The following is a 5889-nucleotide window of genomic DNA, read 5'->3' on the forward strand; positions in this document are numbered from 1 at the left end:
ATGCCTTCCTGACCAACTCTGGCATTGAAATCTCCCGAAATGATCTTAATGTTTCTGGTACCAATGCTTTCTACTGTTCTTTCTAGTACTTCACAAAACTCATTTTTCTCCTCCTCACCATGCCTCCTGTTCCATGTTCATGTCTTCCATTCACTCTGCAGCCTCCGCAAAAGATTGCTGATTTACTCTCACTTAAAATCCCTTCTCCACACCATCTAATTTCTTGTAATTCAGTGACCTCAACTTCATATTTGCAATTCTGACACTACAATTTTGGCAGCTCCTGGTCTATATAGACTTCTAACATTTCGTTGCCTTTTTCGTCTTGTAGGGTTCCATCCTTTTCCGAAGCAAACTTGTAAGGTTTTTGGTAATGATAAACGACTCCTGGCCGTGTTATTGGCGCTGCGCAGGGTTATTCAAGTATTGGGGCTGCTAGTTTTCTGCTCCTGATATAGCATGATTTGTCCTCAGGGTTTTCTGCCATGGGGTGATAGGTTTCTCTACAGCTCAAGAGCTCCTCTTGTTCTATGGAGTAGACACCAAAAGGATATGTAAGAACTGGAAGAATAGGCAAAATGGGTCGTTGTGAGGCACACTTTGTCTGGCTCTTCAGGTGAGACCTTTCCGGCCAGGTTTAAGCTGCCAGTAGATATGCTACCGCCGATATATATCTCAGCTTCATTGGTGAACACAAAGTTTCTCGGCATCACGGACAGTGCTAAGATAAGCCGGTGCCCGCTGGCAGGGGGGGGGGGGGGAGACAATGGAGAAAACCTTGCTGGATACCAACAAAAATAAAAAGCAAGCCATTTCGTTGATTTACACTCTTCAAAGTGCAAAAACAAGAAATAAACTTCATAAACAGTACTTACTTCCAAAATTCTACATAGGATCATGTTAACGTGTTCATTAATTTCTTTCGTGCGTTCTGTTTTTGATTGTTGACTGGCATAATCATAGTGATTAAAACTGTGTCATGAAGCGACTTATTGTTTTTTTTTTGTGCAAATTGTAGCCTAAATACAGCATTCGACTTCAATAATACGGAAAAACTCTCAAAATCTGCCTTAAATTGTCCGAAAGAAGAGATTTGACAGCCTATGACCGAACCAGGACGTCTTCATCTCCCCAGTATACCACGTTGTTGCTGGGTTGGGAATTGGCAGATGATGCCAACTCCCTGTCAAGGAAACATTACAGTTCTCGTGACAGCCTGAAAGACAAGCAAACCTAAGTGCTATAGTGATTTCAAAAGCCACTGTGTTTCCTGTCGGGCTTGGCAATCCTAAATGTGTAGAATCACTGAGAGTTATTTCTAGAATTGCGTGAGAATTCTGTGCTTTAAGGCCTGTACCCCAGGAGAGAGCAAGTGTTCCTCTTGTTCCGATTGTGACGCGTATTCACAGACTTTTAGCTCGCACGTTGTTTCCGCCCGCTGGAAGTATCTCGCCGCCGTGCGCCATTCATCACCACCCTTCACCGGTGGACAAACACGCACTGAATCAGGCAGCTCTCGTTTCTCAGAGATCATACTGGTTGGTTGCACGGCAACTATGCCGTCCAGCTTTTGATGTAAAAGTACTCACAATTTGCTTGATGAAATATATCTCTGAGGTACAACTGCTTTCTTCAGACCGACGGGATGTACGAACTTTCAAAAATTATAGAACCAAAGGGAGCGAGTTCATTAAACTCACTACTACCCAAGATCGCAAAGAGATCACAGAGTTTACCCTAATTCTGTAAGTCGCTATACCTGGTCAGGAACAACCCAAATTCTCGTCCACTTACCAGTAAAACGCTGGAATCGAAAATTTTGTTTTCCCAGTTTCGAACCGACTATCGACGAATCGAGCACCAGTGTGCGATAATCACCTTGGCTGACCGTGTAATAGTAAACGTGTAGTCCTGATAATATTCCCCCCCCCCACCGAATGTTTTTTAGGTTCCTAGAAAGAATTTTAATTGATTTATTGATTTATTTATATCTGTTGTACAGCTTCCAGTTGCCTATTATACTAATTTAAACTACAATTATTTTATAACAGTAAATAGTTTTCCCTCGGCGATTTACATTTGGGCTTCCGGCACCCGCTCTTGAAATTTGCGTGGCCGTCGCACGTTCACGTATCTGCGTCAAAAAGACTGACATCACATATTCTCGCCTTACGTACCGGAGCGTGCGTCACAAAAAACGACTCAGTTCGTGGGCTCTAACAAGCTGGCCCCTGGAAGCCGCAACGTACACATGTAGTAAAGAACATGTAGTAAAGAACATGTAGAACGTATCTTGTATTCGTGTACCAGAATTACTTCGGTACAATTTCGCACGGTTATCTAGTAAGCAAAATATGTGCTTACAGCGTATACGAATAGATTTCGGATTGGACTGAAGACTTCGTAGCAAATAAAATTTAATATGCCGTTCGTAATGGAAGGAATCGTCTGCAACAGAGAACGAGCAAAGAAAGCGCAGATGGTGGAATAATAAATGTGAAGAAACACGTAGACAAAAACTGAAAGCTTGGAACAACTGGTAAAGTAGAGAAACAAACAGTAACTCGAAAATCCATCAGTTTGAGAAGGAACTGACATATAAAATTATTATGGAAGGAAAGGGGTGATTTGGAAAGGACCTATTAGAAACTATAGACGAAAGTTTTAACAAATATAACGCAAGATACTATTACAAAACAATCAAGAATCAGAACAATCAAGAATCTGGGTGCATTCCGCAATCGCTGTGCTTCTAGAAAGAAGACGAAATAGTCGCAATTAATAATGAAGAAAACTGTCAGCTACCGGCATAATAATATACTAAACGAAAATTGAAAACCACTAAGCATCGATATGATTAAAAATTAGAGAAAGCAATTAAAACACAAGCCCCAGGTGAAGATAACCTTACTTTAGAAATTCTAAAAGCTAGTGGCGATAGATGTGTCACAATTATGCAAGAAAAACTATGTAAGGTCTAGGACACTGAAACAATTCCAGAAAAGTGGAAGGTTGCAATAATTCATCCACTTCATAAAAAAGCAAACAAAACAGGAATATCATTACCGCCCTTAGAATAGAAGATCTTATCGGAAGTTTTTCTGGACGTGTTAAATCCTTAATTAGATAAACCATTTGAAAAGTATCAGGTTGTATTTAGGAGTAACAGATCCTTCCCAGGGCAAATTCTAAATCTTAAACAAATAATTAGGTCTAAGAAAATATCAAATAAGAAGACAGACACAAAGTATTCTTTGCATAGAATGGCGATGCAAAATATTTGGTGGCCATCCTTAACCTTCATGTATGTATGTATTTAAAAAAGTTGGGCATACTAGCACAAACCTCACAATATATTTACTGTCTTATGAAGTTCGTTCCGAAGAAAATGTGAAAATAGTAGTATTATTTGTAAATATAACACTGGGAAAAGAAATAGCCTTCACGTTTCAGAACCTAACCTATTCTTGCACAAAATAGTAATGTATGTAGTCACAAAGATATTTCACTATCTTCCTTGAGAAGTAAAAGTGTTGGCAGATAATGAAAGCTTTTAAAACAAACCTAAGACATTTGATAACTCCTTCTACGCAAGAGAAGAATTTCTGAGCAGGTAATATGTATGTGGTTGGATCAAATTTGTCAAAGTTTTTGTAGATTAAATTTTTTTTAAGCCAGCATGCAGCCTTGATTCTCATAGAGGAAATCAGATATGGCTGTAGCCTATCTGTTGCTTAGGGGCGAGGATTACCTTGGCGCCCCCATCTGATGTTGAAATTTAATTGGCTAGCTAATCTAATCCTAGTTTACTGCGATATTAATTTTGTTTTTGGATTTACATAATACATATTTTGTAGAATCTACATTTGCTTTGACATGTACAACACTGAAACATGTAATCAACCATTAAATAAAACAAAACATTTACAGAGATTCTACTTTCTGAGAGTTACCGTCCACAAAATCTTTGACAACATTACTAATTTCAACGTGAATATAATGTTCAACGGTGATCAACTATAGCCTGAAATGACCAGAGGTACTCCCAGCATCAGATTTATCTGAAGGAGGGATCAATTAAAATGGTTCAAATGGCTCTGAGCACTATGGGACTCAACTGCTGAGGTCATTAGTCCCCTAGAACTTAGAACTAGTTAAACCTAACTAACCTAAGGACATCACAAACATCCATGCCCGAGGCAGGATTCGAACCTGCGACCGTAGCGGTCTTGCGGTTCCAGACTGCAGCGCCTTTAACCGCACGGCCACTTCGGCCGGCGGATCAATTAAACATATGTGTCAAAAGACTGTCAGTCGTATAAAATAGATCTGTTGCCGATGCTTGAATGTAAAATAAAATTAGGAATTACGTAGCTTTGGGTACAAATTTGAAGCTTCTAACGTCCGTTTCCTCTTTTCTCCACCCATGCTCTTTCTTGGCTTCTGCGCTCCATAGCGAGGAGGCAGTTACGGTTAGTAGAACTACTCACCGGTTGTCACTGTGCAGTACCGAATTGGTACTGTACTGCGAACAGCCTATCTATCACTAGAGGCAGTGGTCGACGGCCACCCTTGGTAACAACACGAAGTTACTCACGTCGCTTGAGTCTTGAGCATTAAGGTATACGTAAAACACTGTCTCAGTGGTTGTTAAGAAACACCCTAGTTTCCACTAGCGGTTACATTCATTAAACGTCATCAGGCGATATGCATTGCAGCGTAACAACATGTAAATTAGTAAAAGTAGCTATAAATGATGACTAACTGACAACCTCAGCTGCTGACAGGTGTTGTTGTTATACCTCGATGTGAACAGCTGAAAATGTGTGCCCCGACCGGGACTCGAACCCGGGATCTCCTGCTTACATGGCAGACGCTCTAACCATCTGAGCCACCGAGGACACAGATGAATAGCGCGACTGCAGGGACTTATCCCTTGCACGCTTCCCGTGAGATTCACATTCCCAACTGTCCACAATTCTACATATGTATTGAACCTTATAGACATTTGCCCACCCACTCATTACTCGCGCACGCGCTGGCGATTCCCGTAAGAGTTTGGGCAACCTGTGCGCATTCGCACAGACAAAGGTCAATGGCTGGGTAGCCTTTACTATATATACAAAGACAGTAACTTGTTCTCGAAAGAACAGTTATTGTTGATGACCGTGCAGCTTTTCCCTGAAATAAATGATGACTAACTGACAACCTCAGCTGCTGACAGGTGTTGTTGTTATACCTCGATGTGGACAGCTGAAAATGTGTGCCCCGACCGGGACTCGAACCCGGGATCTCCTGCTTACATGGCAGACGCTCTAACCATCTGAGCCACCGAGGACACAGATGAATAGCGCGACTGCAGGGACTTATCCCTTGCACGCTCCCCGTGAGATTCACATTCCCAACTGTCCACAATTCTACATATGTATTGAACCTTATAGACATTTGCCCACCCACTCATTACTCGCGCACGCGCTGGCGATTCCCGTAAGAGTTTGGGCAACCTGTGCGCATTCGCACAGACAAAGGTCAATGGCTGGGTAGCCTTTACTATATATACAAAGACAGTAACTTGTTCTCGAAAGAACAGTTATTGTTGATGACCGTGCAGCTTTTCCCTGAAATAAATGATGACTAACTGACAACCTCAGCTGCTGACAGGTGTTGTTGTTATACCTCGATGTGGACAGCTGAAAATGTGTGTCGGGGCACACATTTTCAGCTGTCCACATCGAGGTATAACAACAACACCTGTCAGCAGCTGAGGTTGTCAGTTAGTCATCATTTATTTCAGGGAAAAGCTGCACGGTCATCAACAATAACTGTTCTTTCGAGAACAAGTTACTGTCTTTGTATAAAAAGTAGCTATCATTATAAGATATACTGATG

At 41.3% G+C, this 5889-nt stretch overlaps 2 non-coding genes across 2 annotated transcripts; both read right to left on the reverse strand.

Annotated features, from left to right (window-relative positions):
• Positions 1-4827: 4827 nt before the first annotated feature.
• On the reverse strand, positions 4828-4901 carry Trnat-ugu (transfer RNA threonine (anticodon UGU)). The gene has a single exon. It is a non-coding gene; the product is annotated as a tRNA-Thr (tRNA).
• A 363-nt stretch (positions 4902-5264) lies between these two features.
• Trnat-ugu (transfer RNA threonine (anticodon UGU)) lies at positions 5265-5338 on the reverse strand. Its single transcript has one exon. It is a non-coding gene; the product is annotated as a tRNA-Thr (tRNA).
• Between the last annotated feature and the right edge of the window lie 551 nt (positions 5339-5889).

This window comes from Schistocerca nitens, chromosome 2 (genome assembly GCF_023898315.1).
Source record: "Schistocerca nitens isolate TAMUIC-IGC-003100 chromosome 2, iqSchNite1.1, whole genome shotgun sequence".
Taxonomy (NCBI): domain Eukaryota; kingdom Metazoa; phylum Arthropoda; class Insecta; order Orthoptera; family Acrididae; genus Schistocerca; species Schistocerca nitens.